The sequence below is a fragment of the Sarcophilus harrisii genome, chromosome 5 (genome assembly GCF_902635505.1).
Source record: "Sarcophilus harrisii chromosome 5, mSarHar1.11, whole genome shotgun sequence".
In the NCBI taxonomy this organism is placed as follows: domain Eukaryota; kingdom Metazoa; phylum Chordata; class Mammalia; order Dasyuromorphia; family Dasyuridae; genus Sarcophilus; species Sarcophilus harrisii.
This window is the reverse complement of record NC_045430.1, coordinates 80,803,185-80,815,662: the sequence shown is the minus strand read 5'-3', so window position 1 is coordinate 80,815,662 and position 12,478 is coordinate 80,803,185. Positions and strand designations below refer to the sequence as shown.

The window sequence follows — 12,478 nt, the reverse complement described above, 5'->3', positions numbered from 1 at the left end:
TTGTGCAAAACCTTTTTAATTTAATGTAATCAAAGATGTTCATTTTGATCATTAGTTCTCTAGTTTTTCTTTGATCATAAATTCCTCCCTTCTCCAAAGATCTGATAGGTAAATTATTCCTTGCTCTCCTCATTTACTTAATTCAAAGTCATTCTTAAAACAATTTTGCATTTACTATATACAATGTTCTTTTGGTTCTGCTCATTTCCCTCTTCTATTAAAATTATTATTCTATTAAAATATTTATTTCATACCTTTGTGTTCTAAGTCCTGGGGACATTAAGTTCCTGCCCTCCTGGATCTTTTATTGTAATTCATTCATTCTTTTGTTTGTTTTTACTCTTACAATTTGCACACAAATTATAGATAAAGTATAATTTTAAGTGGAAGAGATCCTTAACTGGAAGATCAGGAAAGGACTCATTAGGATGGGACACCTAATTCCTTCAATTTCAAATGATGAAGGAATGATGACACTATAATGGACAAGATGTCAAAAAGCAAATGTGAGGAAAAGGCTGAGGAGTAAAGTATGGGAAGTGCAAAGTATGCTTCAAGAGCAATAGGTGGACAAATTTTATTGACACAAAATTTTCATGAGAAAGAGTAATAAGAATAAGATTATCAAAGTAGTGAGAAGATAGTGATAGAATGACTGGATTTCTTGGAAGCCAAATAAAGTGCCTTGTGTCAGTGTCTGATATAATATTTACAATTCAAAATGACTTTTTGGTATGCATGTAGGTGATTCAATGTAGGATTTCAGTTATTATGGCAGGATATGAAATTGTACTCATGAGATTTTACCTTCTATGAGCTTTCAAGGTGAGTCCAAAAATGAAATTGACAAAAACATTTCATAACTAGCAATTAAATGGTTTTTCATATACTTTGGGGGACATTGGGACAAAAGTAATTCTGATATGCTAGGCAGTCTGACTTCTGTTTACTTTGTTCTATATCTTTTACCACAGAGCTCAGATACTAGATTTCATTTGTAAAAATGAAGTCCAACCACATAAAAATGGAGTTACATGTTATTAATGTATGTGTGTTTATACACAAATATATATGTATATATTATACATACATACATGCATACATATACACATATTCTATGGAAAGGTGATACACACACACACACACACACACACACTTCATTCAAGCTACTAATATGTCTGAACTTGTAAGGTATTTTTCTTCTAAATAAAATAGATGAATTAAATCTCACTTGGGACTTAAAATGGTTTGCAGGTCATGTTGGAATCTATCATGGGAATCTACAGTGATGACATCCTAAAGCTTCTTTGCTATCAGGTTGCCTTCAGGGAGGTAACACTGGATTAGCATGGTGGCCACTAATCATGGTGGCTTTGTGATATGACCAGAGCAAAGCAGTCATGACAAGAAGCTAAGGAAATATAATTCTTTAATCTATTTTTTCTATAATGTAGTTTTCTATTTTATGAATTCATCCAGCACATTTATGGAAAGCAGATTAGAGATTTCATTCATAAAGGGAAACTTCAGGTGAGGGAAGTGCAGGGTGGAAGTACTGCTAAAACATATAGTCTCAGAGTTTCTCAGGGCACTGAGAATTTACATGGCTTACTCAGAGTCACATAAACAATATGAACCAGATGCATTATTTGAATCAATGTCTTTTTTGCTTACCAACTCTGTTCATGAATTTATAGATTTTTCCATCATGACTTGACTGCCTTCTCACCTTGGAACTTCCCTCAGTTTTCAGAACCTTCTCATTTTGCAACATCTCTCTACAGTATTCACTTTATTCTTCCACTGGTAAGTGCTTTTCGTAATTTCACCTCTGGGGATGGATCCAAGTTGTTATGTATCATTCAGCTCCTGCAAGTTTTGCTGAACTTTGTATGATGACCAGAGTTTAAGTACGTATATCCATACTCCTTTCTAACTTTCTCTTATGGTGTTTTCCATCATTAGAATGTAGTTTTCTTGAAAATAGTATTTGTCTTTCTACTTGCTCATATTTGTAGTTCCAGTGATTTGCACAGTACCTGATCTGCTTTGCAATCCTGATTTTGAGGCCATCTCTATCTGCTTCCTCTTTCTCAGATATTTATGAAGGAATAGAAATTCACTGTGGATCTATTTATATGCACCTTATTATTGTCAAAAAAATATTTGTATTTATTAATACAATGAAATAAATTTCATAATTAAATTATATTTAAAGTCTAATTGAAAGATCATATCCTCTTCATTCTCTTCATTCAATTCTCATACATACATGTATATAAACATATGTGCATACATAATTATATACATGTTGTTGTGGTTGTTGCATTATTTCAGTTGTGTCTCTGACTCTTCATGACCCATTTGGGATTTTCTTGATAGGGGTACTGGACTGGTTTGTCACTTCCATCTCCAGCTCATTATATAAATGAGGCAAACAGGAGTAAGTGACTTGTGGAAAGTTACACAGTTAATAAGTGTCTAAGGCAAAATTTGAACTCAGGAAAATGAGTCTTATTGATTTCCCATTGTGTCACCTAGCTGCCCACATATTACTATACATGTAAATGTATGTATTTATATGTTCAGTATTGCATTTAGACATAAAAGTGATGTAATTTTTTTTAAAAATTATCATGGAAAAGTACAAGATCTGGAAGATTTCATGCTGCCATTACAACTTTAAATATGAACCTAATTATCAGAGGACTAGCCACACTGCATATTGAGGAGTTCACCACCAATTCAGTACTTAATGAATTCTTTGAGCACATCAACCTCTAAAACAAATAAACTCATACTTTCAAAGGCAAACATATCAAGTGGATTATGTATGTGTGTGTATGTGACTGACTGTGTCTGTGTGCATATACAGAATATAATAATTAAAAGTTATCTCATCACAAAGCCACTATATTCTACTATGTGAGTCTATATTTTAATGACCTCTTGCAGACAAAGATATACACAATTAAAAAGTTCTAAATGTAACCTTCTTGCTCCACAAAAATGACCTAGAATTCCACTTGCTTTTGATTTATCTCCTTTTTTTAGATCCCCAAATTGGGTATCTATATTGATGGAATTCATTGCAATATTTAGGAAGAATATTTACTCTTTTGGAGATAAGTGGTGAGTTGAAATTTTTGAATCTCACCTGACTTACACATTTCTAACAGCACAAAAAATATTTAAAAATGAAAAAAATTAAGACAAGATATAGGGCAAAAGTATTCTTGTGTTGAAATTTTGCTGAGAAAGGTGATTATTTTAATATTATTTCATTGGATTAGAAAATTCATTTTAGATTTCAGAAAGGCCTGGAGAGACTTACACGAACTGATGCTAAGTGAAATGAGCAGGACCAGGAGATCATTATATACTTCAACAACAATACTAGATGATGACCAGTCCTGATGGATCAGGCCATCCTCAGCAACGAGATCAACCAAATCATTTCTAATGGAGCAGTAATGAACTGAACTAGCTATACCCAGAAAAAGAACTCTGGGAGATGACTAAAAACCATTACATTGAATTCCCAGTCCCTATATTTATGCACACCTGCATCTTTGATTTCCTTCACAAGCTAATTGTACAATAATTCAGAGTCTGATTCTTTTTGTACAGCAAAATAATGTTTTGGTCATGTATACTTATTGTGTATCTAAGTTATATTTTAATATATTTAACATCTACTGGTCATCCTGCCATTTAGGGGAGGGGGTGGGGGGGGTAAGAGGTGAAAAATTGGAACAAGAGGTTTGGCAATTGTTAATGCTGTAAAGTTACCCATGTATATATCCTGTAAATTAAAGGCTATTAAATAAAAAATAAAAAAAAAATTCATTTTAGGTAATTCCTATTCTCATGCCACCCTCCATAGAAATTCATCTTGTTAACAGACTATAAATGAACACAGAATGTCACAAATAATACTTTAAATATTAAAAATTCAGATTAGAAAATATATTCATGAACTAACCAGAGGAAACAGCAATTCTCCCCCCTAATGAAATCAATATGAATGCTGGACACTATACAGTGTAGACTGACTCATAGAGAAATTTGTTTTTCTTTAGTCCAGTATTTGAGACTATATTTATAGGCTGAAGACTCTGTCAATTCTCTTCAAAGCTTTTTCTTAACTTCTTTCCTTCCTTCCAGTCTTGATGGATCTTTGATCCCATTAATGTGTATACTCCCTGCACCCGTGTAGATGACAATGTGTTTTCGTTCCATTTACCTCTGCTCAGTATCTTTCCATAAGTTATTCACAAATGCTACAATTAGTATGTTTGTAGCTTTTCTCTGGATTTCTTCATATTTTTAGAAACTAAGGAAACCTATCAGCTATTCATTGGTCATCTTACAGGATTGTTATTTGATAGTAACATTCTTTTCTGGTCAAAAGTCTCTCAAAATAACCCTGATGACACTTTTTCTCAATTTTTTTTTCAATGGTAATGGACAGAGTATTGGCTCCAGTGTCAAAGAGTCTAGATTCAAGTCCCACTTCATATGATTGCAACCCATGTGACCTTGAGCAATCCATAATATCCTGAGTCTTATTTCCTTTACTTGTAAAATAAAAGGATTGGAGTATATTGCTTCTGAGGCCCCACAGAAAAAAAAATAGGTACTCTTTTTACATGGATTGAAAATATTGTGCATACACTAATACAACTAGGATAAGAAGAAAAGGAATTAACTGGGAAAAATCTTTGTGTAAAATATTTTTGACAAGGTCTGATAGCCAGATAACCAATTAATAAAAAAAAATGAGATGAAAAGTCATTCTCCAGTTGGCAAGAAATGTTATGATTAAAATGTAAATTTCAAAAAAATTTAATGCACTATACCACTACTAGCAAGAGAAATCAAAATCAATCTCTGAAATTTCATTTCATACTCAGCAAATTAACAAAGGTAGAAACAATAAATATTGAAGATATTATGGAAAGATGAGAATATTGGTGCATAATTGGTGTAATCTGAGTGGATTCAACTATTTTGGGAAACACTTTGGAAATGGGCTAAGAGAATGAAATGTACATACTCCTTAATTCAGATCACACTATGAGGCATACATCCAAGGAAGATAAATTATAAAAAGAAAGGCTTTCATCTATATCTCAAACTACTGTCCTGTTTGTAGAAGTAAGGACTTGGGGAATGAGATTGATTGGAAAATAGTTAAATGTTATATTATATAGAAATAATGGAAGAAAGGTTGTTCTAAGAAATGATGAATTTAGAAGTTCTTGGGAAACTTTTTTGATACCAATACAAGGTAAAGTAAATAGAACAAGGAAAGAGACATGAGTTTTACATAAAAGGAAAGGATAACAATTATCAAAATTGACTGATATGGGCATCTTGTGGAGCCAAGCTTGGCGGCAGAGATGGTAGCATCTGTAGGGACAATAGTGGCCTCCTTGGCCCTCAAGAAAAAGACAAGATCCTGAGTCTGGCTTTAGATGAGTCCCACCTCCACAGCTATAGCTTCTGGATCAAGCCCATCTGGGTCCTAAGCAGAAGAGCTTATCGAGAGTGAGGAACCTGAAGTATTGACTGACACAAACTTCTTGTATCCTGAAATAATACTTCCATTATATATAAGTTAATATTGGTGATGGAAATTTCTTGGTCTAGAATGGTAGTACCCACAAGCTCCTATATTATAGTGAGAAAAGTATAGCTAATTTCCATACTTTAAAAGTAAGATTTAATTTGGAAGAGATGAAATTCCATGAATTTTTAGAGAAGCTATAGGATATGCAGCATCAGGGCAGTAAAGAGAGGTTATATCTTCAGCAGACTTTGAATGACATATTAAGCAGGAAGATCGTCATGGACCTCTTGAGTTTTAACTGGAATTAAATTAATAAAAAGCATAGAAAGTGTGGCTGGGTGAAACTGATCTCTAATCTGCTGCTTATTGTCATTGAAGGAAATGTGATACCTGCTCACTATGATAATAAAATCTCTTTGCTCAGATTATACATATAAATATGTGTGTGTGTGTAGATAGATAGATAGATAGATAAATAATGTGTCTCTGCATCCTGTTTCCTGAAGATCAGTTTGAGTGTCTCATACACCTGTGCATCATCCCCATGATAGGCAGAGTCAAGTGGATTTTCATACTCCTGACTACAAGAGATTCCTCAATTTCCAGAATATGGTTGGCCATGATGATGTTCTTCACATCCTTATGAATTTGGTGCCATCACATAGAATCATTACTGAATGGAATTCATTGCTGTGAATTTCTGTTATAAAGTGTGTGTCCCCTCATACCTAAGAAGATTGACTATCTTCTTAAGGCTCATCAAAAAGTGGCCAGAATGAAAATTGAGAAGATTCTGGGAGAGGCCTTAGGGAAATTACAAGAATGTCCATCAACCTACCTAAGGAGGGGTGAACTGGTCTTTGTTGGAAAGATTTCATGATATTCAATGGAACTGGAGGCTATGAGAATGACTAATTTCTGAGAAATAGGGAGATACATTTTTTTAAAGGTACAACTATAAAATTCTCCATTACAGTCTCACTTCAATGTCTTATAATAGCATATAAGTGATCTGGAATCCTCAAAGGCTATGAAAATAAAATACAAATTCTGGCAGATCTTACAAGTTGGAAAGACTTTGAGTATAGGCTCAGATATGAATGGTATTCAATTTGAGGATCTAGTTAATTTTGGAGAGGTTTATTACCAGGTTGGGGAGATCATGATTAATTTTTCAACTGCATCAACTCTAGAAGAGTTGAAGTCTACTAAGATATAGAGGGGTTACCATTTGTATCAGTAGAGAACTTGCAGCATGCTTATAAAGCAAAGAAATTGGGGTAATGATTAGACCAAAATTCATGCACTTTGGTAAGTCACTTCACACTTTGAGCCTTAATTTTTCCTGTGTAAAATAAAGAAATTGAATTCTATAATCTCTAAAATCACTTCCAACTCAATAATTATCATCCCATTCCCCAAATGACTGCTGTGCCCTTTGAATGAGAAACCTTGGGAGGTTGTAATCTTTCCACTGAAGCTGCTTTAGTACAGAGCACTTCCAAGAACTCATTATTGAGAACTGCTTTTGAAGTAGACTTATCACTTTATAACTACAACACATTCTTGAGCAAAGCAACATTGCCTAAATCCATTTCTCATTTCCTATTTCATTTTCTGTCCTTATTCCAAAACCCCTTGGGTGATTTGTCTTTTTTTATTTAATATTTAATTAATCCGCATTTATTTTTCTCCCATTTACTTCTTCCACTAAAAAGCAAAAAAAAAGAAAAAAGAAAAATTAGATATTTTAACAAATTTTGTAATTATAAAACAAAACACAATTAATCAAAACAAATTTCTATATTGTCTATATCTAAAATCTCTACCCCCCCCCCTTTCTCTCCCTCCTCTTATCAGGAGTAATATAGGAATAGTTTGTTTAGTGTTTTTTTTTTTTGGTTGTTTTTGTTTTTTGCTTAACCATACATCATTTTTGTAAAAGGGATTTTGTTTTACTTGTTTCTTGGTGTAGGGAAGGGGGTGAAGGCATATTTTTGTAAAAGTAAAACAAATTTTAAATTAAGAAGAAAAGAATATCATTTTGTATTTTAAATCTATCATCTCTATAATAATAGGTAGATAAAGAGTTTAACATCAGTCTTCTGGAATCATGGTTGGTCACTGCACTGAAAAAAATTTTTTAGTCTTTCAAAAATGATTTTCTTTACAGCTCTGTTGCCCTTGTACACATTATTCTCCTATTTCTGCTGGCTATCTACTCTGTATCAGTTCATACAAGTCTTCCCAAGTTACCCTGAAGCTATCCCTTTTATTATTCCTTATAGCACAATAGAATTCCATTTTATTCCTCTATGATTTTTCACCCATTTCTCAGGTAGGAGGCACTCCCTTATTTTCCACTTTCCCACTGCAAAAGAGTCAGAAATATTTTTTCTGCATATGAATACTTTTTTCATTTTATGATCCCTTGGGGTACAGGCCTAATAAATATATCCTTTTATACATGCATGTATGTATATATACATATATATGTATACCCTTCAACTAAAAAGGTAGATAGAGTTTAGTGAATTTGGAGGCATAGTTCCAAATTACTTTCCTGAATACCTGCAAAATTCATAGCTCTGGCAACAGTGCATTCATAAGCCTATTAAACATTTCTTTTTTTTTTTTTTCAATTTTTTTGGTTACACACATACATTAATTTTTTAGTACATATTGCTTTATAAGTCATGTTGAGAGAGAAAAATCAGAACAAAGGGGGAAAAAAACTACAGGAGAGAAAAAGAAGAGAACAAAGCATGTGTTGTTAGCATATTTGGTCTCCATAGATCTTTTTCTGGACACAGAAGGCATTTTTTATCTAAAGTTTATTGAGATTGCCTGAGATCACTGGAACACTGAGAAGAACCAAATCTCATAATTGATCATTACACATTCTTGATGTTATTGTGTACAAAGTATCCCTGGTTGTGCTTGTTTTTCTCAACATCATTTCATGTAAATCTTCCCAGTCTTTTTAACATCACCTTGTTCATCATTTTTTACTGAACAGTAATATTCCATTACCTTCATACACCACAGCTTATTCAGCCATTCCCAATTGATGGGCATTTACTCTCATTTTCCAACTCTTTGTTATTACCAAGAGAGCTGCTACAAACATTTGTGTACATGTGGGTCCTTTCCTTCCTTTATGATTTCCTTGGAATACCAATAGTGGAATTGATGGGTCAAAGGATTTGCACAGTAGTATACCCTTTGGGCATAGTTACAAATTGTTCTTGATTTCACATTTCCATCTATCATTTCACAACTCCACCAACAGTGTATCAGTGTCCCAGTTTTCCCAAATCCCCTCCTACATTTATCATCATCTTTTGCTGTCATAGCCAATCTGTGAAGTGTGCGGTGGTACTTCAGACTGGTTTTAATTTTCATTTATCTAATCAATAGTGATTTAGAGAGGACTTCCAGCCAAAATGGCAGAAAGGAGGCGTACATCTACTTAGGCTTCACATTTTCTCTCAGAATTTATTTCATGACAAGCCTCAGAATTAATGCTTGATTGAAAAAAAAAAAAAAAAACCACAAATAATTACCGAGAAGATAGCCTGGAAATTAACCAGAAAATGTCTGTTTTTGCTCAAGGGTGGAGGCAGTTTTAGATCAGGTGCAGGTTGAGGGGAGACAGAAGCAGTGAGAGCAAGGCAGGCAGCTCACAGCTGAGTAGACCAGAGGAGGATGTGATGTGATCTCAGCCGTCTCTGCCGGGAGAGTTTTACTACAGTATTGGATACTTTGCCCTGGCAGCAAGCCAGTAGACAAGCAGAGAAACTAAAACCAGAGTGGGTGAAGACTAATACCCTGAAAAGCTATAGTCTCTCTGGACCTAGCCACACCCACCCACAATGTTTCAGAACACTCTCAGAGTCTCAGAACACAGATGCAGCCCAGCCATTGCTGTCCTGCTAGTGCTTTGCTGCTGCCCCTGCAGTCTGTAGAGGAAGCTCCATAATACCATCCAGCCCCCAAAAAAGAAAAAAAAGCAGATTGCATTTGGTTTTTTGTTTTTCTATTTGTCTTTTTTGATTCTTCTCTGACAAAATGAGCAAAAAAATTAAATGGACCTTAACCATTGATAGCTTCTATACAAAGAGAGAGCAGACTTTAAACCATGAGGAGACTAAAAACAGATTGTCTTGAGATGAATCCCCAAAGGATGATATGATCTGGTCCTCAACACAAAAAATTTTTATAGAAGAAATTAAGAAGGCTCTCACAAGAGAGCTAGAAGGAAAATGAGGTAAAGAAAGGGAAGGTTGGCAACAGAGTCTGGATAAGTCATCCCCCTCCTTTAAAGATAGAGTGGATAAAGAAATCAAATCTTTGAAAAACAGAATTAATGAACTGGAAAAAGAAAATAGCCTTCTAAAAAATAAAATTGGTGAAATAGAAAAATTTTCCATAGAACAAAACAACTCACTTAAAAACTCAATTGGACAATTAGAAAAAGATATTAAAAAAGTGAGTAAAGAAAATACTTCATTGAAAATTAGAATTGAACAAATAGAATTGAATGACTCAAGGAGACACCAAGAATCAGTCAAGCAAACCGCGCCCCCCCCCCCAAAAAAAAGGAAACATTGGGAAAAAAATGTCAAATACCTTCTTGGGAAGACAACAGACGTGAAAAATAGATCTAGGAGAGACAATCTGAGAATTATTGGACTCCCTGAAAAATATGATGAAAAAAAGAGTCCGGACACTATTTTCCAGGAAATTATCAAAGAGAACTGCCCAGAAGTTATAGAAACAGAGAGTAAAACAAAAACTGAAAGAATTCATCGATCACATACTGAAAGGGATCCTAAAATCAAAACACCAAGAAATATAATGGCCAAAGTTCAGAACTATCAGAAGAAGGAAAAAATATTGCAAGCTGCTAGAAAAAATCAATTCAAATATAGAGGAGCTCCAATAAGGATTACCCAGGATCTAACAGCATCCACATTAAAGGATCAAAGGGCCTGGAATATGATATTCTGAAAGGCTAAGGAACTTGGTATGCAGCCAAAAATAACTTACCCAGCCAAAATGAGCATCTTTTTCCAGGGAAGAAGATGAACATTTAACAAAATAAGTGAATTTCACCTATTTTTGATGAAAAAAACAGAACTTAACAAAAAGTTTGATCTACAAATATGTAACACAAGAGTAACCTTAAAAGGTAAAAAGAAATCTTGGGAATTATATTTCTGCTATAAAGATATATAAAAAACACATATATACTTTGTTCTAGAAACTAGAGGTGGAAAGGAAATTGTACCCAGAAAAGGGTAAAGTGGGGGTACTACATCTCACAAAGAGACAAAGGAAACTTAGTATATCTGAGAGAAAGAATGGAGGGGCGTGAACATAGTGTGTATATTACTGCCATCAGAATTGGCTTAAAGAGAAAAATTTTAGACATATTCGATTTATGGTGAAACTTCTCCCACCTCATTGAAAAGAGGGAAGGGAAAAGTGAAAAGGTAAGGAATAAGCTAAGCGGAAGGGAATACAGTAATTGCGAGGAAAAGGAGTAAGACAGGGGGAGGAACTTTAAGGTGGGGAAAGGGATAATAAAAAGGAAAAGCTGTGAGAAGCAAGTGGTGCTCACAAGTTTAATACTGGGGAGGGGGGTAAGGGGGAAGGAATGGAGAAAAGCATAAACAGGGGTTAACAAGATGGCAAGTAATACAGAATTGGTAATTTTAATCATAAATGTGAATGGGGCAAATTCCCCCATGAAGAGGAAGTGGTTAGCAGAATGGATTAAAAGCCAGAATCATACAATATGTTGTGTACAGGAAATACACCTCAGGTGTAGCAGGGAGATACATATAGAGTAAAGGTAAAGGTTGGAGCAGAATCTACCATGCTTCAGATGAAGTCAAAAAAGCAGGGGTAGCCATCCTGATCTCAGATCAAGCAAAAGCAAAAATTGATCTAATTAAAAGAGATAAAAAAGGGCACTACATCTTGCTAAAGGGTAGCATAGATAATGAAGCAATATCAGTATTAAACATATATGCACCAAGTAGTATAGCATCTAAATTCTTAAAAGAGAAATTAAGAGAGCTGCAAGAAGAAATAGACAGCAAAACTATAATAGTGGGAGATCTCAACCTTGTACTCTCAGAATTAGATAAATCAAACCACAAAATAAATAAGAAAGAAGTCAAAGAGGTAAATAGACTACTAGAAAAGTTAGATATGATAAATCTCTGGAAAAAACTGAATGGAGACAGAAAGGAGTACACTTTCTTCTTAGCAGTTCATGGAACCTATAAAAAAATTGACCATATATTAGGACATAGACATAAACACCTCAAACTCAAATGCAGTAAGGCAGAAATAGTAAATGCATCATTTTCAGACCATGATGAAATGAAAATTACATTCAATAAAAAGCTTGGGGGAAAATATACTAAAAAAATAATTGGAAACTAAATAATTTCATACAAAAGAATGACTGGGTGAAACAGCAAATAATAGACATAATAACTTCAACCAAGAAAATGACAATAATGATACGTCATACCAAAATGTGTGGGATGCAGCCAAAGTGGTAATAAGGGGAAATTTCATATCTTTAGAGGCCTACTTGCATAAAATAGAGAAAGGGAAGGTAAATGAATTGGGCTTGCAACTAACAAGGCTAGAAAAGGAACAAATTAAAAACCCCCAGTCAAACACTAAACTTGAAATTCCAAAAATAAAAGGAGATATCAATAAAATTGAAAGTAAAAAAAAAAAACTATTGAATTAATTAATAAAACTAAGAGTTGGTTCTATGAAAAAAAAAATAGACAAACCCTCAGTAAATCTGATTTAAAAAAGGAAGGAGGAAAATCAAATTGTTAGTCTTAAAAATGAAAAAGGAGAACTCGCCAC

At 34.0% G+C, this 12,478-nt stretch overlaps 1 pseudogene; it reads left to right on the top strand.

Moving 5' to 3' along the window:
• The first annotated feature begins 1,257 nt into the window (after positions 1 to 1,257).
• Positions 1,258 to 6,455, top strand: LOC100928399 (annotated as a pseudogene).
• The last annotated feature ends 6,023 nt before the right edge of the window (positions 6,456 to 12,478 follow it).